A 26,948-nucleotide genomic window follows, 5' to 3' on the forward strand; every position below is an offset into this window, starting at 1 on the left:
AAAACCAGTTGAATTCAATTTTAATTTCCAAGGACTGTATTAAAACTCCCCCCCGCCCAACTCGAGGTTGTTTCCTCTTGTCCTGTCCCTTGTGGCCTGCAAGAAGGGCCTGACACCCACCTCCCCTTTCACTTTGCCAAAGCTATAAATGAAATAGGGTCACGTTTGGGGGTTGTTTGCATGCACACTCTTGCACTTTTTGCATGTCCTGATGTGTTTATTTGTGCTCTCAGAAGTTTGGCCTCTGCAGCAATGCTAATGGGATCATAAATTTTAAAGCATGTTTGCTTCTATACCACTGTTCTGCTGAGTGCATTATTGGGATGTATCACACTTGATAATTTTCTTTGGCATCAGTCCAGTAGTGAAATAGTCCTCAGCAACTTGAGTTAATAGTACTTTATTTAACAAAAGTTAAATATATTTTGTTTCCTGCTGAATAGATCATCTTTTATCTCCTTCCCCCCCCCCTCCTTAATGAACAAATCTCTTTGGTGAATTGACTCCAGCATTAAAGACTAATGCAGTGTGTCTGGTCACCTTTAAATGAAATGTCTATCACCCCTTAGGACCAATAACCCTGTATTTTTAAAAAACTTCAGTTAAACGAGGATGATCTGGCAGCATTTCCCCTGCTGCAGCCAGAGAAGAACTCTCTGTGGGATGGGAACAAACATTTCCCTGCCTCTGTGGGGTCACAGCCCCCCAGCCTTCCTGAGGGCTCTTCCCTGCCAGGGCTTTCTCCTTCCTTCCCCCACCCACCCCAACTCCGGGCTCGATGTCCTGCACAAGTGACTCGTGTGCTCTAATTGAATGGGCTGTAAAAAGATAATTAATTGATATTTCGCTCCCAGAGAGGTCAAGCTGCCCTCTCCTGAAGGGTGGTTATGGAAGGAGTTGTGCTGGCACTCAGCCCTCAGAGGGGGCACAGGAGCTTTGTCTTGCCGGCAGCAGTAATTGTTGTAATTAAAATTAACACGAAGGGGGGACTTAAGGAGTGATTCTCTGATTTAGATGCTTTAGCCTCGCTTGAAAGCTTGTGAAACTGGAATTTATTTTAATGCCTGGCACAAGGCTGTGCCATTTGCTGCCTAAACCTTCCTGTGCCACGTTACCAGTAATGTGGGAGCACAGAAATACCACTGTAGGTGTGTAAATTTGAGATGGCTGATGTGAAATCCTGTCAAGCACCTTGAAACCATTGATTTTAAACACGTCTCTTTGAACAGCTGCTTATTGTGAGATTATTTCAGCTGAGGATTGGCATGAAGAATTCTTTCAGTAAATGGATTATCCAAATGTAGGACTTCACTGATGTTTAAGAGGCTCTTAAACATTTCCTTTGAAACTGTGTGTGGCACAAGAGCTATCAATTAACAATATAATAATATTAAACCCACATTAAATTTAGTGACACAGGAACCTTTCTGAAACTGTTGGTGCATTAAGAGCCTGGAGTTATCCTGGAAGGAGTGTGGTTCTCACTCATTGCCCAGAGAATAAATACTGCTACTACAGCAAAAGCTAATGGAGAGAAAGATGTTATTTAATGTCCTTGCAGAGGCAAAGACTTAACTTTTATCACACCTTATAACGATAAAGTTACAGCCCTGTGGAGAGAACTGCAGCATTCCCAGCTGGAAAGTCCTTATTTAAGGTCTCCTAGGTGGGATAAAGAATTGCAGGGGGAACACAACCCCTCTTTTCACTCTTCAGCCTTAATGTAAAATTCCATATTTGCATGGATACAATACATTAAAATGAGGAAAACAATAGTGTAGGCATCTAATTCCTGGAAATAGTCCAGAAAATAACCTGTTCTACAAACTGAAGCTGTATTGGGAAAATTCTGGGGAAAAGCCTAGGTCCTATTGTTTGAACTGAGAAAGTAGGATGTGCCCATTCCCAAAGTTCAGGTACAGATAACTATTTACTATTTATAGATAACTGTTTGCTTCACTCCCAGTGAGAATGTTCCAAAAGGGAAGAGCAGATGAGAGTTTCAGATCAGACAATTTGTTCCAGCTTCTGGTTTCAAATTCTTTTGACTGTTGAGTTGTACATTCTGGCTTTTGTCTTTTCACTGCAGGGGATGCTGAGAGTTTTAGTGACCAGGATCTAATTTTGCTTACAGAAATAAATAATAGGAAATCACGAGAGAATCTTAATATATGTAAATCAAACCCCAGCATAGTCAAGTGCTGATGATTTTGCATTTGTTCTTAAGTTACAAATGCAAAGGAAAACACTAGCACATCATAAATTACACCAGTTTTGGCACTTTCCCGAAGCACTACAGAAATACTTCTTTTTTTTTTTTTTTTCCCCTGCAGAAAGGAGGCAAAAAGCCAAGTGGCAGGAGCTCTGCTGAGAAAGCTGAGGATGACAGTCTCGCAGGGGAGGAGGAAGGCAGCAGGTAGGTGTGAACCAGGGCTGTGCTGCTCAGCTGGGGGCTGCTCCTGCCCAGGGCAGGGTTGAGCCCTGCAATCCCCACTCCTGGCTGGGGGGGCCTCCTGGACAAGGGCCCTGCTTTTGGGTTCCCTGGCCCCTCTTTTATCACATTTTGTGCCAATACACCTTTTAGTCCCTCATAACCTTGGCTTGTGCTTGCAAGAATGGTTTTCAGCCCTTAACTTTGGAGAGTGTTGGTGCTGGGGTTTTGGTGGTTGGATAGCTTTTTGAAGTGCTTTTTTTGTGTTGTTAGATCTTTCTAATGACGCAGGTGGGGGGCTCACTACACTTTTATAATTGCCATCAAATCTACTTTGCCTGGTTTTTCAGGTAGGAAAACTTTTCCCGCCAAGTTTTGCAGTCTGCTCTGATGACTGCACCTAACCTTGCCATTACATCCAAAGTTGCCACTTGGAAACTGGTGTGTTTAAACAAACCTCCATAATTGCATTTCATAGGATGCATACAGTTAAAAAGAAAATAATTACCTAGAGAGGAAAAACTTCTCTGCTTACTGTGTTAGTCAAGTTTTGAAATGGTGGGCTGAGCTATGGCAATGCAATAATTATTGTTTATGCAAGCACAGAAAATCTTTGCTCTCTGCAAAAATAAACCACCAAAAAACACCAATCTGAGTTTACTGAAAGTCTGGGGTGGAATTAGGTGTTGAAAGTATATTCTGACCCTCTGTGGTGTTAATGGATGAGAAGTTACCCCCAGATGTAGATTTTCAGTGCGTCACTGATGTGCTTTCACTGTTTGAAAACAACACCAGTGTTACATTTTTTCTGTTTGATAGGCAAGAATTAACTAACTGGATAAACTAACAAGAGTAAACTGTCATTTCAAGTGGAGTGAATAAACCTTCCTTTTTATGAGTGCCATCTGAGAGCACAGTAAATAAAGCCTCTGGTTTTCAGTAACTGTTTAATCGATGAACAGCTCCGAGAGCAATCCTGGCTCCTTCCCTGCCCCAGCCCCAGATGTGCTCCCAGCAGGGCTGTGCTGGGGATGGCAGGCAATGAAACTGCAGCCACAGCAGCAAGGACTGGGGGGAAATGAAAACTCCTGACTCAGAGGAGCAGGGCAATGGCAGAAAGACTCCTCATTATGGATCTCTTCACGGGGAGAAGAATGACTGGTAAATGAGGTTTGTGTGGCACAAAGAGGATGGAAATACAGTTGGACTCAGGCAGAAATTGTGCTCACTGTACAAAACAAACAGAGGAGTAGGGCAGGGCTCATTTGCATTTCTCAGCTGACACAGTGAGCAGGGAGGTGGAATCCTCTGACACGGGTGGGAGATGCAGCAGTTCAGAGAAAGGTGTTGTTTAACTTTCCCATTATTTGGGTTGTGATGAACGTGACTTTTACAACAGCCTGTTATTACTGGAAACTTGTTCAGTGTTTGCTTTAATTTCTTTGCTGTGCAGTAGTTACAAGCTCTTAAAATGCTGCCTTGAGCAGGTCTGCCCTGGTGACTGATTGTCACCTTTGTCACTGGTTCAGCAAAGCAGGAATAACAGAAATGCTCAGCGTGTGCAGGAAAAGCCCAGTGCTGAGTCTCAGACAGGTCACTGGCAGGTGTCTCACCGTGGATCTCACCTCTGCTGATCCCATCCAACCCCCAGCAGGGCACACACCGAGTTATTAATTAGCTTCACCCCCTGTCAGCCCCTGCCCACAGTGGCTCCATTATCACAGTGTGTATTTCAAACAATAGAAATGATTGAAACAGGAACTCCTACATTTCTGAGAAGATTAAGAATGGCACACCACCCTGTAATTTAGGTAGTTGTGCAAGTTTTCATTTGCATTAGCAGAGTAGTGCAGATTGTGTTGAATTATTCCATTAAAATATCTTCAGGTTTTGAAAGATTTCCTGTGCCATCTGTATGCTGTTTATTTTGGCGTGTTCTGGTGCCGTGGTGATGGATTTTGTGGTTGTTTTAAGCGTATGTGTCTTCAGATGAAGATAAAACTGAGCTCCATTAATTCCCCAGAAGCCCAGAGAGTGGCACATTTGAGTCTCAGTGCTGGTTTTAAGCCTTGAGAGCCACCTTAAAACTCTGAGTGACATTTATAGAATAGCTGAATTTAATTTTAAATCTATCACTCAATTCCATTTCCTTTATTAGTAAAATGAACTTCTTTCATATGTGACACTGACAGTTACTGCAAGCAGAGATTTGTTGTCACATATTTTTGTTTTCTTCTGTTATGTGGTAAGTAGGGTCAAGATTGTGTTATGATTAATTCAGAATAGTTGAAATTTGTATTTAACTGAAATCTGGATGAAGCTGGTTGATGTAGATTTATTTTTCTGTGACTTTGACTGGTTTAGCCAGGGTAGTACTTAATGAGGCCAAAAGGGGAAAATGGACATTACAGAGTCATGTAATGTCTTAAGATTCTTTCCATCTTTTCTGTCCCTTTTGTCCCTCCATATTCTGAGCTCTATTTTCAGTCAGCTGGGTACTTGTTAAAGCAGGATAACACAGGAGGATGTGAATTTTCAGTATCACTGCAGAGATCTTCCTTACCAGGACTGTTGCTGGGAATGCTTCTGGTTAGGAAAAGCAGTAGTTGAAGGGTCTTAGTCAGTACTAAAAGTTGGTTCCAGTACTAAAACATTAGAAGGACTGGAACTTACTTGGCCCTCAGTTGTGAACTGCAGCTCACACCAGGGCTGCAGATTTGAATTCAGGAATTTGAAGGACAGGAAAGTTGTAGAATTGGGCATTTGTTGATATATGACAGGGCTGTACCATCTTCTTTTTCCCCATCAAAGCATTTGATTTTAGCTTTATAAAAAGCCTTGTTTTATACATGATAGTGTGTTGTCACCTGGGATATGCAGAGCTGCTGCAGCCAATGCCACACAGACCTGCTGTGGCTGCAGATAAAGATTTCTACAATTTCAGGACAGCAGGCAGCAAACAAAACATTTTGTGTTACACTTTGTACTCTGGACTTTAATATTTCATGTGCAATGTTTCATCACAAAGTGGAGGTGCTGTGGATGAGTTACATGCCAGTGGAAAGCTGGTTCCTCTAACCTCAAGACACATTCTTTATTCCGTTAGACATTTTAATACATTGTTTTAAATAGCTCCCTCTCAGCTGTTGAGGTGGAAGCAGCTCTTGTTGTTTTTCCATAGCAGAGGTCACTATGCATCAGGGTCGTCAGGTGGCTGGCAAATAAAACTTAAAAGTGTCCCACGGCCATCCTGCTTTACTTGAAAAGGATTCTTTTAGTTGCCTGGTCATTTTATTCATGCAGGAAAAATTCCTGGCATATTGTGGAATTTCAGTGTGAGGGAGATCCCTGTCAGTCCACGAGGAACATGGAAGTGGTGTGTGGATCTGGGCTGGAAGAGGAAATGTCAGCTCCCTGTGTTCTTTGTGCTGAGCAACATTAGTTACCTGCCTTGGGACTGGGAAGGAGCAGAGCCCAGCCGAGCCTGCTCCATCAGTGGGATGTGAGCAGAAAGTTTGCAGGATGACCTTGTGAGTGATTACTCATCTGCTGGCTGTTAGGAACAGGCACAAATGGAATGTGACATGCATTAGAACACATTAATGATTGCCTTCCTCCCTCCATCCTCTTCTGTACAGAAAAATGATTTTAATTAAGACTTCCGTGATTAGTCATTTAATCAGTCATTAGGCCAATACAGATGGAGTCAATTAATTTTTTTACACTTGAATAGAGACTTGATGCTACTGCAAAACGTACAAGCTATTTTTTTTTTAACATTGTATCGTGGGCAATTGCCTGGGTGTCTGTCTGGGGAGTGGCATTCCTGCTCCCCAAACAGCACATGGGTGTTGTGGCAGCCGTAGGTATGTTCTGTTCCATGCTGCCCAAATTTCAGCGAATCCCTCTGGGTTCGAATTCAGACTGACAGTTGTTCTTCTTGTGGAGTATCCTTGATTTTTCAAAGAGCAACGTGGCAGAGTTGCCTTTTAAAGCATGTTCAGCATCTCCTATTGTGTTTTGTTACAGATGATAACGCTTTGTGTTTCAGTGCTAAATTTCATGCAAGAATTTCAAATGTTTGATGAACTTAAGGGTCTGTTTTGGTTTGGTGGGGGAAGACTTTCTGTCGCTTGGCTGACGCAAAAGAGTGAATTGCAAACAAGATGCAAGTTTGCTCCATCAAACAATAACCTGCTGTGCCAGGGGTGGGAGAGGAAGCACTCGGGGAAGTGTTTGTGCAGGAAGTACAAGGAAGTCTGGTGAGTTAAGTGCAGTTAATTAGAAAGTTCCTAATGTAGGACTGGAGTGAAAAGGAACAATTTCTGGGTCCCTTTCTGGAAAAATGACTCCATGATAAAGGACAATGAAATGCCTGGGCAGTGTGATCTCCTGACAGGGAACAGGAAGGCAATTCAGAGGGGTTGGCAGCAAACAGGCTCCCTGGGATGGAAGCTGGAAGTGAGCAAAAGTGGGAACCTGCTGCTTAAAGTGTTGCATGAAGGATTCACCAGCACCCAAACCTCTCCATTTCCAGTGCAAGTGAAGACAAGGCAGCTGAAATCTGTGGGAGTGAGGGGAGTTCAGGGGCTGTGCTAACACAGTTTTGTGGCTGATGGTGTTCCTGTTCCACTGGGATGTTGTCCCCATGGGAGGGGACAGGGAGCTGTCCAGCCTGGGGTGTGAGTGGCTCCTGTGGGTCAGGTCCTCGCCGTGTCAGGGCTTTGCTTTAAAGTTCTCTTGCAGAGGCACAAGGGGAAGGAATAGACTGATTTGTGTCTTTCCTAAGAAAGCTTGTAAGGACTGAAAAATGAGCCCTGTCTTGTCTAGCCCAGGAATAATAAATAAAAGCAGGTGTGAGGTGTTGGAATTGAAAACAGCTGGATATGACGGATGTGATCCGACTGCTCTAGAGCTTCAGTCTTTAATCCCTGTGGCTCAGTGTGAATATTTCCCTCCTGATGCAATGCAGAAATAATAAATAGAACACAGCATATGGAAGGGTTCCTAGACCCAGGGAGGAGGAGGGAACAAACCCTCTCCACGCTCCCTTTGCCCTGTCCATGTGTACTCAGGAACCCTTCTCAAGGCATTCTGCTCATCCTCACCCACCGGTTCTTGGGGTGTGCAGCAAGGAATGTCAGGCTAAGATGACAACACTAGAAACCTTTGGAAATTTGTGCTGCAACTGGAATCTACCTTAATTCCAGGCAGTATTTCTGGAGCTGTCTAATGATCCCTCCCCATGTTTGGTGTAGCTTTTGCACATAAACACTTCTTCCCAATTAAACACTGAACCATCACTATGAATTGCTGTGAAATGCCTCCTGTACCATTAAAATGATCTGATATTCGATTAAAATAGAGTCATCCAGCCTTATTCTGTCAAATCCTGACCCTTGCAGTCTGCCAGAGGGTGGGTTTGTCCACTGGAAAATCTAATTCAGAGAGTTCCATACAAGGAGTGGATGGGAAGAGCAATTCCGTTGATTAGAGCTAACGTGGTAATTGAGGTGACATCAACTGATTCATTACATTTGTCTGAGACAGCAGGATTCAAAAATAGCCACAGTGCAATTCTACCCTACCCAGTAATGGTTTTCTGTTTAACCTGGGCTTAAAATGCTCCGAATGTTGGGATGAATCCCGGGGCGTGGACGCGCAGGAGGATGTCAGAGAGACAGCACTTGGGTAAATGATCCGTGGGTTCTTTCCTTCATGTTATTCCATTCCCAGAGCTTGCTGAGCTCCATCAGGGTCCCCCTTGGGAGCTGTCTGGCAAAGCAGGTGATGCAGAGGAGTGTCCTGGCCCCCCGTGGTTCTGCTGTACCCTCCGGGCAGGTTGTGTCCAAAGGGAATGGTGGAAACTGCTGCCATGGAGCCCAAAATCCCGGGATTCCTGCCAGTGGGGAGGAGTCATTATACATTCACACCTGCAGAGAAAGAGCATCTAAAATTGGAAGTTTTATTCCACTCATCTTTGATCCTGATATTATTAGATTAGATTTGCATCATCCCACACAAGGCTCTGGAATGGGAGCAGATGAATTCCGGGCGGTGATTTCCTCACCTCAGTCACTCTTTGGGCACACGACTGTGCTCTGTGTTCAGAGCAGCTCTGGGTGCTCAGGCTCCTGCTTTGTGGTCCCAGGCCCCTGGGAATAATTTCCCTTTCATAAACCAAGAATATAAAAATCACTCAGCTCAAATCATTCCACCCTCCTGAACAGAAACTTTTTCATACTTCTAAAGTATTTGGAGGGTTTATAGCAAAATAAAGATCTGCCACCTGAATGTTTTAATCTGTACCCAGGGGAAGGTTAAAACTGGAACACAGATTTTTGTCTATTGTTGTAAGGGAACTGATAGTTTACTCAGAGGAATTAAGGCAATATTATCTAAAGTTTTATGAGCAGATACAGTACCAACATTGAGAAGCCAATTAAATATCCAATAGCAATCCAATTAAGTTATTTTAATGGCTAGATGATAAGTTGCTGGTAGTTTATTTGTAGGCAGCAATTTAAGCAGATCTGAAAGGTTACATACTGCCCAAAAGAATCTGAAGAATCTGAAGACCTCTGTTGTAAATAATCATTTAGTCTGGACATTTTTTACCATATCGACTCTGGATTCAGCTAAGAAATAAGCAGTGCATTGATTTTTCCTGATTTTATTTGATAGGGGAAATGGAGTGTGAGTTAATTATCCAGAATTAATGCCACTGCATATAAAATGTCTCCATCCACGAGAATGCAGAGATTTACTTGTGTAGTCAGTATGAGTTTGTGGTTTTCACCCTGAAAACTTAAAAAAATTAAACCCCTCTCTGTTGAATTCCGTGTTTTTCAAGTGGAGTGTAAAATCCAGCTGCCAGAAGAGCAGGAGGATGGTTTGTGCATCTGTAGAGGGTGGAGATGCCTCTGCCTGTCTGAGGGGGACTGATAGGAAATCATTCTTCTGGTTTATAAAAGAGAGTTCTCTGAAGAGAATCGGGCTGTCCAACCCTGGAACTAAAGAAACACTGTAGGAAATGTAACTTTGGATTTGTACAAAGAGAGAACAATGTTAAAAATAGGATTTCATAGGTCCATAGATTAAATTACTTCCGTTCACCAACAAGGAATGCTCCTGGAATGTCCAGAGCAGCATCTCATCCCCAGAGCCCTGGACACGTCCATCATCTTATCTGCTCGTGGAGCACCTCCTGGGGGACTGAGATTTGGGGTTTCCATGTACATTTAGTGACTGGCCAGGCTCAGTCATTTCTACAGCATATCCTTTGGCCACGTTTGCTGGGTTCTCTCGGCAGTTTGTCCCTGGGAGAGGGGATGTTCAGCCGTAGTTAACTCCCTGAAACCCTCCAGGCAGCGTGTGGGACACTTCATTTGCTGCTTTGCCCACGTGTGGAGCAGGAGTGATCCAGGGGCAACGTCCACCCAGAAGTAAAGCTCTCCCTTGGAAACCTTTCCCAAGCAGCAGTGAGTTGGAAGTGCCTTCATACAGGAGGAATAAACCTGTTTTCTTTCCCATCTCAAGTGCTCATTTGTACAATTTTGAGTGATTAACTCTGAAGACTTTTAAATCAAACGAGTGGCAGGTTCTGAGCCCCTCCCCTGCTGTATTTGATCCGTGGCTGCTGAAGTTCTAACAAAGAAAAGAGAAAATGATACTCCATTTCTAATTAAAGAAGTCATTTTCCTTTGCAAATAGACTTTTTATCTCAGCTGCAGTGTTAAGGATCAATGGGTTGTCACATGTATGTCTTTTTAATAAATGCCAGCTGAGATGACATTAAAGTGATAGACTGATCACTGTAATCAATGCAATTCAAAATTGCTTTATGTCTTAAATGAACGTGGTTCCTTTCCGTGATTCTCCTCCAGTTAACATTGTCTGAGCAGTGAAGCACAAGGTTACAGCTTGGTTTGAAGGAAAACACGGTGATGAGATGGAATTAAGGTTTTTACATGCAGGTTTTGCAGTTTAACCCCGGGGTTTATGCGATTCAAAGGCCCTCGCTGGAGATCCTTCTTGCAAAAAACCAGAAAGCAATGAGAGAAGAAAACATGAAAGTAAAAGGAAATAATGGGAAGATGCTGCAGGTTGGGATGGCAGAGGAGAGCAAACACCAGGGCACAGCCTGAGCTAAAGGAACCTTTCCCTGCCATTATTCTCGCAGTGTCTTTAAAATCTGTTTATGCAGAATACTTCAGAACTCTTTGCTTGTTCTGGATTTATTTTTTCAAACCCCCAGAGGTTCTGTAAAAACTCTCAGGATCCTTGTAAACCTTTTTATTTCTCTTAAAGCTGGCAGACTGACAGGCTTTAGTTATGCTTAGTGCTAAATTATTTATCTTCCTTTTCCCTCCTAGCCCTGACTTCTGAATCTTTAACTTGACTCTTGGGACGTGTAGGGTGGGTTTTTGGGTGGGTTGGTTTTTTTCCCCCTGCTTTAAAGCGAAGCCATTTTTATCTTTTGTCTGTTGAGTTTTACCATAAAAAATGTACATGTAAAATTTGAATGTTTAAGGATGTTTAGGATGTGGTGTCTGATCTTTTGTAATTGTAATTCAAAGTGTAACAAGATAACTAGGACATATAAACCACTTTATGTTTGCTTGGGTGTGATTCTTACCACCTACATTCAATAGTGGATCTCAAATTGATTTATTATTTTTTTAAATGCCATTCTTATACTACCTCATATCATTTGTTATAGAACAGTCTTGAGGCTTTCCCATCTAGGATCAAAATCTCTTAATTGCCAAAACTTTTTCAATGATAAAACAATGGATACAAGTTGAATTTTAAACACACAGAGTATTCAAAATGCTTCTTATTCATCTTGGATATTTTAGTTTCATCTTTCTTCATTCCAAGTTGTTGACACAGTAGATTTCCTGACCTTGCTCTGTTAGACTCTTCAAATTCCATGGATGGTACTTGCTCTAATGCTTCTGTTTTGTTTTTACTCACATTAGTATCAAACAGCAACTTTCTGTTCCATCTCTGAAGTTGGTGACCTCTGAAGGATTTGGAACTCTGAAAGTTTCATTGGTGAAAAAATCTCTGATCTCGTATTCTGGAAAGCCTATGGCTCATTAACTTATGTCTATTAATGGCTGCAAAATTCATAAACCTTTACATAATGATTTTCTTTAACTGTAGTACTATTAATTTTTATGGTAATTTTACTGTTATTTATGGTCGTCAAAAGAGTTGGTTGGAGAAGGAGATAATCACAGGGGGCTCCCAATTTGTAGGGCCTCTCTGCATTGTGGTAATTGTTGCAGGATCTATTAAAGATTAAGGAGGTTTCAAGCTTTGACTTTATAAGGTGAAAGTAATTCTTTGAAGGAAAAGTTATATTATTAATAGTGATTGGAACTGATTACTCAGAGAGCTGGAGTAATTTGTTCGTGAATTCCATTCTGTTTTACTTCTCAAAGGGCTTAAAATGTTTTTATCTGATCTGGGGCATCCTAATTTCTTTTTGTCTGTCTGCTTAGCAGTTATAGGAGCTTTTCCACTCCTAAAATAAATAAATGAACCAACACACAGGCAAACAAAAGAATCAACAACCCAGCTATTAGAAGCTGTTCAGATTAAAAAGGTGAATTACTGTTCTCTGTAAAAGCACTGGAGAACAACCAACCTGCAGTCCTGGTTATCTCTGCAGAATGCACAGAACACGTGGTGGGCCAAGTGCCACAGTGCCCACGGAGTACAGATGTTTAAAGAGCCTTCCCAGGGGTGGAGCACTGGCAGGTATTTTCCACCGGGGGCACAGCAAATCCCCCCTGCTCTGGTCCTTTTTACGTCCCAGAGCCAAGCACAGGAACACGTAACACAGGCAGGAAAAGCTGAGTTTTAGGAGATGTTGGATTGCTTTCCTTGGCACCCTCCAGGCTCACAGGTTCCATGGGAAATGCCTTTGCTGTTCCTAACTCAGAGGAGCACCAAGAGCTGCAGCTGAAGGGTCTCTGAGGATTTGCATGTGAGGAGCCCCAGGCTCAGTGGGGTTTGTGTTCCAGTGTCAATGAAATGCAGGCAGCACCTTAAAAACATTTCCTTCAGAGCTGCTGCACCAGTCCCTGTTTGCTGACACATGGAAGGAATGCACAGGAGTTACAGCTGCCCAGAGAAGCTGTGGCTGCCCCTGGATCCCTGGGAGTGTCCCAGGCCAGGCTGGACAGGGCTTGGAGCAACCTGGGACAGTGGGAGGTGTCCCTGCCCATGGCAGGGGGTGGCACTGGATGGGCTTTGAGGTCCCTTCCCACCCAAACCAGTCTGGCATTCTGTGATGTGGAATGAGATTTATGGACCTCTCTCCATATTCAGCTGGGGAATGAAGGGAAGGACTGGGAAATGCTACAGCTGTGGTACTGGTACATCGAGAAGTGCAGTGAAAGCTTTATCCATAACACCTCAAATATTGCCATTGTTAAGGCATTCTGAAGGAGACAGAAAAGCTGCTTGGGTGGACAGCAGGAGAAATTCTCTGTGTCTCTGCTTTCCCTCCTTTGCAGGCAGGATGAGCAGTTGCTAAAGCATTTGCTTTAAAAAAATAAGTTAACAGTCAGACTATCTGGAATATATTTTTCAAAAGTTTGGAGTTTTTCCATTAGTATGTAAGTACCAAGAAATATATCATAAAAGCCAGTTGGCCTCACAAACTTTGAATCTAATACCAGTTAATTGTATCAAGTTGCAGTTGTTTTAATGTTTTCTATGTAAGGGGTCAGAGTTCCAGCAAACATGTTTCTGGCGTTGTTGGCAGCTACAAGAGAAAGGCTGCTTTATTGCTTTTTCATAACTGCTCTGATTTCCATGGCCAAGAAAGCACCATTAGGGGTTTTATTATTTTTAATTTTAAAAATGCGTTAGAAAATATATTACACAAGGACACCTGCAGGAGCAGAGGAGCTCTGAAATTCTGGAAACCAATTCTGCTTTGGAAAGGGACATTTTCTTTTATGTGCTGAAGAAACCCCAGAATTTCAAGCCCTTTCTTCCTGGCTCTGTGGCAGTGCTAAACCTCACGTAATGAGCATCTTTGTGCTCAGCATCATCTGGTCACATCTTCACTGGGCTCTTAAACCGAGACCAACCTTTGCTTTCATTGCGCCTTCATTCCCACTTATGGCTTTTAAGAAGTATTATTAACGTGAATCTGATACACACCCTCATTTCCTAATGCTCATCTGGTGTTTTTCCCCTGAATTTTTGGTCTGTTCCATGGGCAGAGTCAATAACTTTTTAAAAGAAGCTGCAGATGTAACTGTCAACTCCTCCAGTCCCATATCGAGGTGGGGTTACGTAATCACAGACATCAGAGGTGGAAAAATCCTCTGAGGTCATCCTGTCCATGGGCTCTGCCAGCTCCAACTGCTCCCTGCAGGACGTTCTCCAGCGAGCTGCTGAGCTCAGTTCTGGACAGTTCCTTTGCAGGGACTGCGAAGCCTTTCCCAGGATTCTTTCCCTTGCCTGGTTTTAGTTTTACATGGTAGGGGCAGATTGTGTTTCTGAAAAATACTGTGGCCGAGTCCTAGGTTAAAATTTGGGGTTCAGAGAGAATGACACCCTCAGCACATGGTTTTTACACTTCAGTCTCATCACAAAAACGAGTCATTGCCACTCTGAGCTTGATTTCAGAAGTTTCCTTTAGGTTTCTAGAAAAAGGGAAGGAAGGCCCTTGGGATGGCTGAGTGCTTTAATTCTCTTTCCTTCCTTGTCCCTGAATACCCAGCACTGTTCTGACAGGCCCCAAGCTCCAGACGTGGTGACTCGAAGGACCCTCCGTGAGCACTGGGAGTTCACCCCATGGACATGAACTGGCTTGGTTTGGCCATTCCCCAAACCCCACAAGGAGTTAAATCACATTAAACTAACTTCACAAAGAACTAAGACATTTGTCTTTATTCTGACTGCAGTGTCTTCTCTTGAAGAACTTACTGTTCTAACTCCATCCATGTCCTTGGAGATCCCTCTGGATCTGTCAGGGCCTGTCCTGTAAGGACGTGCGGAAGAAGTTGCATGGGAATTGTGAGGAAACATTCTATATATTTTCTACATAAAATTCTATATAAAAATTCCCATAAAACTTGAATTCTGATTTATTTGTGTGTTTACCTCACAGTGCAAATCAGGAAGGCTCCAAAGAGCTGCTGGGGTTGAATTGAGCTCTGACTGCTGCAGGAGGGGGAGGAACAGCCCGGGGTGAGTGTGTGAGAGCTGCACCCCAGCCCAGAGAGGGGACAGGGCCCTGCTGTGCTCCCTGCCCAGGGTGGGGTCACCTCACATGCCTTCTCTCTCTTCCACTTTCCCTTCCTCTTGAAATTGCTTTCACTTAACATCTGGAACATTTTTCCTAATCAACAGCATTTCCTCAGCTAGAGCCGAGCATTTTCGTGATTGGGGAATTCCTACGGCTGAGATCAGCCAGAAAAAAGTCAGAGAGGTTTTGGCTCCCCTTCCCTTCTCTCTCTTTTTTCTAGCAAGTGAAGAAGTGTGTCTGAAATGTGTGTAATGCCTTGTCTAACTGCACTGGAAAAATTAAAATTCCTTAAAAGGAATACAGCAAGTTGGAGGTTTTACTGGGAATCTTTGTTTATCTTTGGGACTCTCAGAGCTGTTCCACCACAGCCTCAGGGACACAGGGAGACAGTTCAGTGTCTGTGGCAGTTCAGAGCTGAAGGCACAAAGTGTGTTGTGAACTCCACTTAGGAGTCCCAATTCCTCTAGGGAAGTGTAAGAGAGGTATGCAGGGATCGTGCACCTCTGAAAGGGGAGGCAAAGCTTTTTAACTTCAAACACAAATGTTTAAAAACAAATGAAGATTCTGTAGGCTTTGGAATTTCCATGGGAATGTAGGAAGTGGAATATGTTTGTTGTATTTGGAATTGAACACTGAGCTGGAAACCCAAACTTTTCATGCTGTTCTTTAATACCATGGAGTGGTAATGAATTCTGTGTTTTGTTGCACCCAGAAGGAAGCCTTTCCTAACCCAGGGTCCTGGGAGTGTGGCATTCCCCAGCCAGGGGGAGGTTTGGAGCAGCAGCAGGGATGTGCCAAACGAGCCAGGGAGTCTGGGAGTGTCAGGCATTCCATGGTGGTGACTTTGACCCAAAGCACCTCATGTCCCTGTGCTGTCTGTGCACAACCCCACCACGGGACCCCTGCGAGCACCGGTGCACTTGTTGTTCCTGTGCTGTTACACAGGCTAAGTCTTACCTAAAAAAAATACCTGACCACTTCCAAAAGGAATTCAAATCCCTCTTGCTTCCATGATCAGTCTCCTAAGAGTGTGATGATCTTAACATTTCTTTCCAAATGCTTTTTAGACTCTGTTCCTCCTTGGCTCTCCTTCGTTGTGAAAAGCTGTTTTTGGTTTCTCAGCCTGATTTTTCACTCACATAGTTAATCTTCCTCTGGCTTCTGATAAGCTGCCAAATGTTTAAAATCTGCTTTGGTATTCCCTTGTAAAAGAGGTTGGATTTAGCAGAGTTCATCACTGTAAACTATTTTTCAGTTTTCACTGTTTATTTTGCTGTAAGATCTCTCCAGTAAAGGAAGGAACAAACAAACCTCCTGACTGTCAGGAGCATGAACTGTCACTGATCTAATGGATCCCATCCTTTCCTCTACACAAACATTGCTCTCCTCATTTGTAAGGATTTTGTCCAGACCCAGTGGGACTCCTGTCTCACAGCTCTTGCAGCCACTGACTGTGTTTGCAGCCCTTCAGATGTTGTCAGACAGGCTCCAGGCTCCGTGTGGATCCTTCTGGAAATGCTTCAGATGAACTTGCCTCCATCTCACCCAGCAAACTCTACTCCTGCCTTCAGACTGACATCCAGGGTTTCTCCACTGGAAGGGGTGGTTCTGCCTCTTCCCCTGGGCTGTCACCGTGCTCAGACGTTGCAGACAGACACAGTTTGCCCTCTGTACATTAATTCCCACCTGCCAAATGTGGCTCTGAAACTCAGATCTGTACCTACAGGACCCGTTTGGCATCATCTGCTCTGACTTCCTGCAGAGCCCAGGCTGGAGATTTACCCCAAGCTCAGAGTCAGTCAGGGAGATGTTGGATGAACAGGAATCTGGGCGAGAAGTGGATCCTTCCATCGGATTTCCTTGCAGGGCTGGTCATGTGTCACTTGTCCTCGTGCAGTTCTGATTTAAAGTTGTGATGTTGGGCTGATAGAGTTTTGGGTGGCCTTTGTGAAGGGTAGGACTTTCCTGAAGCACATTCATCAGTGTGCCAGGGGAATACACAGGACTGTGGGTAAGACAGACAGGATCTCTGTGGGGAACAGGGGAGCTCCCAAGGGCTTCATCCAAACACTGGATTTCCGATTTTAAATTTTCCTGGCTTCCTCTTAAAGCCATTGCTTCTTCCTAGAATCAAAAGTCAGCTGATGTCTAGTCTTTCCATCCTGCATGATCTATTTAAGTCACTTGTCAATCATCTTTTTGAGATATTAAATAACTTTCTTGGACTAATAATTATCTTAGTAAAAGCAAATTTCTCCAGACCTCCAATAATTTCAGCCTGTGTTAGTTCTTTGTGTTGTATCTCACTTCTTGGATTTTTTTTCAGAAAACACTCATCACTCACAAAACACTTAAAATTAAACTTACTAAGTCTCTGTTGCCTTTGCTTCTCCATGCATTCATTTCTTCAGAACACTGAAATGGCTTCGCTGAACGTGCTGGTGGACTGACCTGCAAAGGGCTGGAATCTGGATCATCCAGAGGCTCTGGAATTGTCTTCAGTCTCTGTAATGCAAAAATTAATCAGAAGTGATATGTAGAAACTAAATCTGCCTTCTAATTCTGCTGATTGCAGCATAAATGGAGTTTATACAGCGACAGAAAGCGTGTAGTCATGAGTTTGTTATGATAATATTGCATGCTAAGGGAAGCCCAGATTCAATAACGATGGAAAGCATCACTCCCTGTAATACATACGTGTGTCTGCTCGTGTTCCAAGTGTCCCTGGGTGGGGCCATCAGGAAAACCAAGAGCAGCTGTGCTGGTGAAACAGGGCAAATAAAAGCCTGAGTTATTGTTAACACGTGTACCAGTGTAACAACCCCACTTTGGTCCCCGACACGAACAAACCCCCTCTGGAGATGTTTGTGTTCCAAACTGTGTCGTAAGGAAAGATTAACAGTTTTGGAAAGGGATCTTTTCCTTGGGATGAAGATTTCATTTCCTTGCCTGGTACTGCTGGAAGCCTTCCAGGAAGCTGAAAGCACAATAAAACAATCGTAGGATGGTGTGTTACAACCTGACCCGTGCCTTGTTCAGCCAGCCCAGCCATCAGGGCCAGAGGAGCTGACTGCAGGCAAGGCTGGGCTCCTGGGGAGGGCACTTCTGCTCTGGGAGTGAGGCTGAAAAGCTTAGGAGTCATTGCACTTTGTGGTTTAGGGAAAAAAAACCCAAACCTAAGTCTTACAAGAACATTTTTTCCTCTGCTATAAGGAAACAGTCAGCTTTCTCAGATTAAGGGGGATTTTTTTCTTTTGTATGGGATTGAAAGAATTTCACTTTCACATCTCCCTCCTGCCTTTTTTTTTTGCAAATAAAATGTTTTGGTCTTTCTGGCTTCACCTCTCAGTAACATCCCACTGCCCAAATCCCACCATGTGAGTCAGGGAGGCAAATCTGCACCCACTGACAACTGAACAGTTTCAGGGGGTGAATAAACAAGGCCAGCTCATGTCAGTGGGACTGCAGGGGTTTTATCCCAACTGACAGTCATGTTTAGGCAGTTTGTCAGGGGGATGTTTGCACCCCCTTTATTGAGCCATCCTGCCCTGCAGTTCTTCACTCACCCCTCAGGGGAGCAGCTCCTCATGTCCCTCATTCTCAGGGTGCTTGTGAAGAGCCCAGATGAGTTCCTGTTGTACAGTCCTTTTGTACAATGAACTGTAGCCAGAGGAACCAAACACAGAGTTAGTTATTGCCTCACAGTCCAGGTGAGTGCAGTGATACCTGAGTGCAGGTCCTGCACTTGAATACCATGAAAAACACTTTTTCCTCTATAAACCTTACATTCACAAAGCAGGGGGGCTGCTCTAGGGGTGGAAGAAGCAGTGGAATTCAATGCTCTTCTTTGGTTCTTTCTTTTTATCTTCTATCATCCATTGCCATGTATACTCACACCCCTCCTCTATCCATCAAAACTGTGAGCTACTTATCCTCTCCCTACATATTTTCCTGCAGGGGACTGTGCATTTAGAGCCTCCTCTGCAACACTGACCTCTCTGAAGGGGCTGTGGGTGTTTGACTGGGATTCCTTGAATCCAAACCTCGTGAGACAAGGAAGAGACAGCGAGCAGAAGCTTTCCTGTGTCTCCCAGCTGCCTTCCTATCAGAGTCAAGATCTGATTTCATCCCTGAAAGGTCCCATTGTTTCCAGTAAGGACTGTGAAGCAGCTCCTTGTGGAGTGCCAGTGAATGGGAGGGCAGCTGGGCAGGCAGGGATGGCTCTCCCTGAACAGCTCACAGCAGATGTGGGGATTTGACACCCCTGCTCCCCTGGGGCTGACCATGGGAAGCTGCTCTTCTCAGCCTGGATGAGCCTTTGCATGGCAAGTACCTCTCCAGGTCTGAATAACCTCCACCTCCTCAAGGAGACACTCAGGTGCTCTTTTGTATCATTCCCAAAAGGAATGCCAGATTTTTGATCCAGGTTATTGCTGTAACAAGAGGACTGTTGTGTCACAGGGCCAGGCCAATGCCAACAGTGTGGCTGGGGATGGGGGCACAGAGCAGGGGGTGACAAGCCAAGGGCTGGCAGCTCATGGAACTTCCACTTGGTTTTTTGTGACTGCAGGAACCGCCCTGGGCAAGTCCAGCCCGTGTTTGTGACAGTAACATCTGCACACAGCTGGCCCATTTCCAGCATTCCTTGGTTTGTCTGTACCTGTGGCAGTTCTTTGTGCTTTCCAAGGGGTGACTATTCCATCAGCTTCAAAGACATTATTCCCAGTAGTCATCCTGAGATTTCATTTCATTGCTCCTAAATCTATGTTTTCACTGGGCAATACCACACCTTTATCTCTAAGACATCACACCCATAGTAAGTTTGTGTCTTACTGTTTGTTTTCACATTCTCACATTATTTATTGGTTGGCTGAATATTGAGCCAAAATTTAAAGTTTGAGGCTTTCTGAGGTTTGGACTAATTAGTGGGAGGGTATTAATTCCCAAGTAAAAGAGCTTCAAGTATCACTCAAAACTCCTGCAACAAATAAGGAATGAATTTTAAGGGAACAGTTCAAAGTTCCAGGGTCTCAAAATTTAGAGACAGACAAGACAGGAATAGAAGAGAGACCAAAATTTATTTCACATCTGTTATGGAAATGAGTGAAGTGGTAGACAGCTGAGAGCTTCCTAAAGTTGCACTTCATATTTTTCTGGAGCTGGAGTTTGTGGGAAACCAAGAGTTAGAAGTTGAGCAGCTGCTAATGCTGACGAAGGGCCTCTTGTCAGGATCCTCATTTTATACCCTGGTGAGGGGTCTTGTGTTGGAAAAGGAGGAGTGAGGATCACCCTGTGCATTACAGAGTCTCTCTGTTCCGTGGGGGACAGCACGTGCCTCCTCTGCCATTGCCAACCCTGGAGGCAGCACCTGTGGGGCAGCAGGAGTGTCCTTCTGGCACTCGAGTCCACGTGTGTCAAAGTGGGAGACAGGATGTTGCCTGAGCCTCTCTCCCACCACAGTAAATCCTTTCCCCATTTGACGGATGAGAAAATTTTGTTGACCAAAGATAAATTTGGGTTTGTGTTCTCCAGCACCTGGGCAGCAGCCACGACAGAAACTGCTGATTCCCTGTGCTTTACTGCTGCCCTCTGTGCTCTGTGAGCAACAGAACTTCCTCTGATTTCTGAGGCAAAGCTGTTTTCTAGTGAACTTTCTCAGCTTAAACTGGTAAAAAGAAAAATAGTGCTGGTACAAAAGAATAGGTGATTATAGCAATAAGTTAAGCTGTGGGGCTCACGGTGGGAAGATCATCAAATCCTTCCTTCCTGTAACAGCCTGTTCTTATACTTCAGCGAGAGGATATTTGAGAAATGGGCTAAAGCAAAACTCTCCAGCTGCTCCCTCCCAGACAGCGGAATGCTCCCGAAATACAGGCCGTGGGTGGCCCAGGGTCTGTCACTCGAGGGGCTGATGTTCCCTCGTGTACCCACTGCAGTGACTCAGGGACAGAGGGACAGGGAGCCACCACAAAGAGCAGCCTGGACACCCCGGGGGGAGCTGGTAGGAGCAGCACAAGCTGTCATTTGGCTGGCAGTGGGAACAATTGCCTTTTCCAAAAGCTGGTCTTAGTTTTATAGGGTGGGAGTTCCTACTGGGGATAAATGCCATTTGCATGGTGCTTTCAACAGCCCATGGTTATTTGAAGGCTATAAATAAAATAGGACAAAAGCAGCTACCTGCATGGAGTCTGGAAGTGCTTTTAGGAAGGAGGGGAATTTGTCCTCCAAGCAGACAGACGTCATTTCATTACCCCATCCCTGTTCCCAAAGCCCTGGAGCCGAACCATCCCCAGAGCCTCTGCTGTAGTCCCAAGAGTTCTTGAAGTCAGGGGGGTTTGATGTAGAGAGTCTGAGATCCCATCAGGGGCAGCCCTGGTTCTTCCCTTGAACCCAGTTCTGAGGTGCTGCCAGCAGTGTGAGATCCCCTCCCTGGGCCTGCAGGGAAGGACATCAGCTCCTCTGGCCCCAGGAGCTGATCAGCTCAATGGCAGAACTCAAAGATCAGGTGCAGGATCCACCAAAAAAGCACAAACCCAGTCCTACATGTGCACATACATGTCCACTCCACACATACATGTCCACTCTCCAAAATACTTGTCTCTACCTGAAACTACATGCAACCACAATCCTAATTTTGCCCCAAAATAAAAAGAAGTAGATACCTGTAAATAAGCACACACCACCCCAGAGCATTCCATGGACACATACCTGAGCCCAGGCTCACAGTCCTCATCCTCCTTTGCTTCCTCCAAAACCACCTCCAGCACACCAGTCCCCAGCTGATACTCAAACACGGGTGCTCATATCAACAAAAAATACTTCCACAAATAAACTCTCGGGGCACATCCATATATTGCAGTAAAAATGCTCCTCAGCACATTTCCACACACCCAATGTCACTGCTGAGAGGAACAAAACCCCACACAGGCAGCACATCCACACACACAAGACAGGAATCACTCAGCAGCTCCAGTGTTTTTGCTGGCAGGAGAACGTCAGTCACTGAGCAGCCTCCAAACAGATGTTTGATTGTTTTTGGGTTGTGGTTTAATTGTTGGATACTGTTCCAGCACTCAGAGGGGATCGAAAATACTCCAGGTCTGCAGCTGCAGCAAATGCCAGCCTTGAAACAAGGCGGATTCTGAAATCATTGCTCGGGGGGAAACTGCTTGCACAGGAAACCTCAGCCAAACTCTGCATTAATACGACTTTGAAGTCAGAAAATTAATCTCTGCCATTTAAAAAAGTTCTGTTTTTTCAGGGCCTTTTGTAAGTTTATCTAAGACAAGCCAATTCCTTCTGGGCAACTGTGACAGTTTATTGACTTGCCCAGGCTTAGATACTTTACTGGGCCTCTCTTCGTTTTCCAGAAAATCTCTCCTGGATTCTGTCCTGCACTTCAAGGCTCCTGGTGGAAGTGAGAAGCAGCTTATTAGCCAGTCTCTTAGTTGCCACTCAGGTTTTATGTCAATAAAAGACTTACTCAAAATGATTGCCCTTTGTCAGGAAGGATGACCATTGCAGGATGCATCTCTGCTTCTCCAGCCACACGAGGCAGCAGGAGGCAGGTCCTGGATAAGGACTTTGGGATTGGTGGCAGATGAAGGAGGGTGTGGGACAGGTGCTCCACACTGAGCTCAGGTTTTTGGGAAGGACCAAACAGAACGGAGCAGGAAACTGTTCCCTTGAGGGCTAGAAATGAGGGACATTGAGAGATATTCAGAGGACGTCCCAAAGAAAACTTTTTTGAGGATAATCAACATAAAATGTTGTGTAAGGTCTTTGTTATCTACAATGTAGAGCAGGTAACTCTGGGTTCCTTTGGGACAAGACGCCAGAAACTTGCAAGATCTTGTGACTGTTGTGAATATGAATGAATCCTTTCTCTATTCTTTTGAAATCAAGAGGGATATTTCCTGCAAGGAAAAGTATAGGCCCAAGCCCTGAAATCACCTTTTCTACTTTCACCTGGCATAAAACAGCACAGACAGAGAGTAAATTATTCCTTTGGTTCTCTAATCAATCCTAAAATGTGCAGAGAAGGTAATATCCTGAAAAGACAGCCAAGAAAAGAACAAATTGCTTCTGGGCAGGGTCTGTGTCCCTGCCCCACATGCCCAGGGGTTCTGTTGTGTCCCATGCAGTGCTGCCCTGACAACCCCAAACTCCAACTCTGCAGATTTAATAGGTGTCAGGAGCAAGGAGTGGAGCAACAGGCTAATGGAATGACCTCATGGAAGTGCCTTGGGCAGCCCCAGGTTAGGTAAGGCCCAGCACAGCTGTCTCAACGACATTCTCCATTGCAGACTTCCTCAGCTCTGAAGTTTGGGCCCTGCATGGGGTTTTTTCACTGACATTTTTCCATTTCCATTCCTCTCCTTCCCTTGGAAAAAAAGAACAACTATAATTCCAATATTTGTTCCAGCTTCTGTAAACTACCAGTGCTGCTGCACTGACCTGTCCAGATGGTGTTCCTTCCAGCTCACACAGACCAGTCAGGAGAGCAAAGAGAAGGAAGCGTAAACTCTTTAAAAATGCATCCTGTACAGTCTGGGGGACAGAGGACAGCAGTGGGACCTGCCTCACAGCCAGATTTCCCTGCTGGATTTCTGTAATAGCTTGTTTTGTCTTCCTGTGGTCTGATATTAGATGATAGTTCTTTAATCTTTTCTGAAGCAAACCCAATTTCCTTGTCACATGCATGCACCCCATCTCACTGTGATATATTCACTTCCAGACCCCATTAGAATATAAAATAAACAATTTTAAATCGCTTTCCACTTCATCCAACATTCTTTCCAGGTCTTGTGACTCTCCCAAATCTAATTCTTGACCTCTGTGTAAAATCCTTGCTCTCTTTCCCCTCCAACAGCTTTTCAACTTGGTTGCTACATGTCCTCTGATTAACATCCCTTTGCTTCCCGACTTCAGTTGCAGGATTTTCAGCAGAATACTGAGGGCTCCTTGCTGGTTTCCTTCTCCTCAAACTGTTTTCCATGTTATGTTAATTCTTCTCTGCCTTTCTGAAGCTCATCAGCCTTACTGGAAAACTCACAGAGTGCAGAGAGGGAAAGGCAGAGGAAATACAATCAGTGCCTAGGTAAAGTGAGTTATCTGCAAGGGCAACAGATACTCCCGAGCTTCACCAAAAATCAAAGAGCTTTCCTGAATCCCAAACCTTTCCTGTTCTGCAGGAAAGCCCCAAACTACGATCCAGGGAGCCAGATCCTCAATTACTTTTAAATTTATCCTTAACGGTTTAATGGTGCCAAAACCCAGCAACAGATAAAACTCAAAATGGAAAATTCCTGGCGTAGGAAGAATAATTTATCATCTACTCTGTACATTTGCTGAAAGAAGATTTCAAAACAAAAAAGAGCAGCGGGGGAGAGGCTAATCCTGTGGCATTGTCCCTCCTTGTGGGAAGAATGGAATGATTCCCTCATCCAGGACTCCAGCAGAGCAGAAGTCAAGTGGGTCTCAGCCCTGTTACCACCATATTTTGTAATCTAGAAAAATAATATCACTTCCTCCATGGCATTTTCAGCCAGGCAATGCCCAAATGCCAAAGAAAAGCCAAATTTCAAGGCAGATTGAAGGGTAGGTTAAGGCTGAATGGTCCACTAAGGTGGAGCTTCCCCTCTTCCCCTCTTCTTCTGTTCTTCCAGGTGGAAGCAGGTGGAAGGAACCTGGGAATGCTCAGCCTGATCCGTGCTCAGAAGTTTCCCAAGGTTTTCAGTCCGTCACTTGTAGCAAACTTCCAAAGCCTGACTGCTTAAGGAAAAAGTTGAAGCAGTTGGTTCAGTTGACCTAATTTAATTTTATTCCATCTCCTGAACTGAGCTAAAGCTGCTCAACCGTGATCCCAATGCTGGTCAAGTTTGGCTTCTGTTTAGTTAAACAAGTTAACTGAGCTGTAGTTCTTGAAAGAAACCCCTTTTTCCTGCTCTAGACGAAACCAAAGGGCTTTACAACCCAAGTAGAGAGGACCAGGTTAAGACAAGACAGAACTACTGTGCTTCCACTGCCTTCCTCAGAGTGTGTCTTAAGAGTAACAATGAAAAAAGCCAACCAGCATCTGTGAGAACTGTGCTCTTTGCTGCTTCACGTGGCTGATTGGTTTGTGAAGCCAATCTTTGAAATGAAATCAAAAATAGAACCACGTTTTTTTCCTGCACCAACTCTTCAGGTCCAGGAGCATATACATTTTTAAACAATGACTGCTAATCCTGGACTTGCTTTATGCTCTGAGAAGCCATTTCAAACATGATTCCTCACAGAACCAGGATGTTTTCCCCCTCCCACTTTCTCCCTCCTCTGCCTGCTCCAGCTGTGCAGCAAAAGTTCCTGCAAAGTTTTCTGGAGGGAGGATCCTCCTCATGGCCAAGTGCTGGAGAGTTAATGGATCTGCTGCTCCTGCCAAAGGCTCATCCAGAGGGAGGTGCTGTGCATGTGCTGGCTGCAGGAGGGTTTAGGGAGGGGAAAAGCTGAATAATTTATGCCCTATCCGAGGCCCTTTTAATTCTTTCCTGTTTGTTTTTCTCCCTCCTGTGGCAGCATTTAGTCATCTCCTCACAGGGTGTCTTCGAGAAGGGAAGGGATGAGAAGGGAAAGGGAACGTTTTCCAGGAAGACATCTCATTCTTCCCAAAGTGGGTTATACAAATTAGAGTTTAAGCAGATCAAACCCGTAGGGCCGGGCTACTGAGAACGTTCCATAGAGCAACTGCTGCCATGAGGGGAGGGAGAACGTCAGAGCTCAGCTCCCAGACGGCTTTCGGAAAACACAGTGTCAGCACATCTAATTCCTTACTCCTCTGAGACTTTTTTGACTCATTTCATTTGAAATTGGCTTGAGACAAAGAAGCAACGCAGAGAAATCTGGAGAACTGGGTGTAAACTGCGAGGAAAGGAGGAGGCATGAAGTCAACTTGGAAGGGACAAGCAATTAATCCAGGCATTAATCCTGCCTTTACAACAGCACCACCACCCAGGAAGGGGGATCTGTGCAGTTCTTACTGGTGGTGGCTTCTGCCAGTAACACCAGCTCACATTCCCCCTGTCCTGGAGGGTCTGATCCCACTTCTACTGATACAAAGATTGCTTTTGAAGTTTTGGTCTCCATGAGCCGAGGATTCATCTGGACCTGGGGAGAACATGGACACGGATCAGGCTGTGATTCACCTTCCATCACTTCTCTCCAACTCTTCTCCTGCCATCCATGCCAGAACACCCAGTGCACTGTGCACCCATGATGGTTCAGACTTGCCTTAAAGCCACACAAGTAAAACACAGCCTTTAGGGGAGACTAGTAAAACATTTAAAAAAAAAATAAACAAGAAAGGTTCTCACAGATCTAAGATATAATTAACTGTGTTTGCATTGATACAAACATTCTGTCAGATTTAAATGAGTATAAATGGTTGTTCAAAAATAAAGGAAAGGATTCTTTTTTTTAAAAAAAGAGCATAGTCTGCTCTAATGGGATCTAATAACTCTTAATAGTCTTCTATAAAAGTAATAGTGCACTTAAATCTCCACTTGGCAAGAATCCGGGGCAGAAAAAAGTGCATTTTAAAAATGGGAACAGCTCAAGGCTGCATGTTCCCAGCCAGCAACGACAAGCTGAAACAATACAAGGAATCCAGATAATGAAGCACATATGTCTTTCCAGGACCACGGAGGGAACAGCTTCCTCATTTACGCAATCCAGAGGGGAGAACGGTCCCCCCTCATCCAGCACCTGAGGTGAAGGGCTGAGGCCTGAGAGCGAGATGAGCCCTCACATCAGGGTTCACTCGCATTTACATGAGTGAACTCTCCTTGTGCTTTGATTTCCCCTCTCTCTTTCCTCCCCTCTCTTCCTGGGGCATACGTTTCCGAAGGCAGGGACCCTGGGAAAGCAGATTAAAGCCAGCCCTGGAGGTTCCTATAAACTACATGGGGCACATGGCAGGAGGCCTGGCATGGAACGCCGGGCCCGACCCGGGAAGGAGCTCAGAAGCACATGTTTAAATTTTAAAATGGATAGGTCTCCTGGCCACAGCTTGTAGCAGAGCTTCTCAACAGAGTGAAGGAGAAGGAACCTGTGTCAGTGGCTCTTTCAGTGCTTTGCAGTAACTCCCTCAAGGTGCTTGTGTTGGTGGTGCTCTGGGCTCAGCCCAGGCCATGGCAGGGGGACTCATTGCAGGTCTGCTCTTTGCCCCACTACAAATGCCTGTTAACATCCATTTGCACT

General features: G+C 44.6%; 2 long non-coding RNA genes across 7 annotated transcripts in view; one reads left to right on the plus strand and one right to left on the minus strand.

The window, feature by feature from the left end:
* The window catches only part of LOC135401826 (uncharacterized), a 101,174-nt gene that overhangs the window by 13,326 nt on the left and 60,900 nt on the right, over positions 1 to 26,948 (plus strand). The window lies entirely within an intron of this gene.
* Positions 6,743 to 17,561, minus strand: LOC135425817 (uncharacterized). Its single transcript, XR_010435770.1, has 3 exons — positions 17,409 to 17,561; positions 17,079 to 17,216; positions 6,743 to 8,364 (listed from the first exon to the last, which is right to left on the minus strand). It is a non-coding gene; the product is annotated as an uncharacterized LOC135425817 (long non-coding RNA).

The sequence above is a fragment of the Pseudopipra pipra genome, chromosome 22 (genome assembly GCF_036250125.1).
Source record: "Pseudopipra pipra isolate bDixPip1 chromosome 22, bDixPip1.hap1, whole genome shotgun sequence".
Classification (NCBI taxonomy): Eukaryota; Metazoa; Chordata; class Aves; order Passeriformes; family Pipridae; genus Pseudopipra; species Pseudopipra pipra.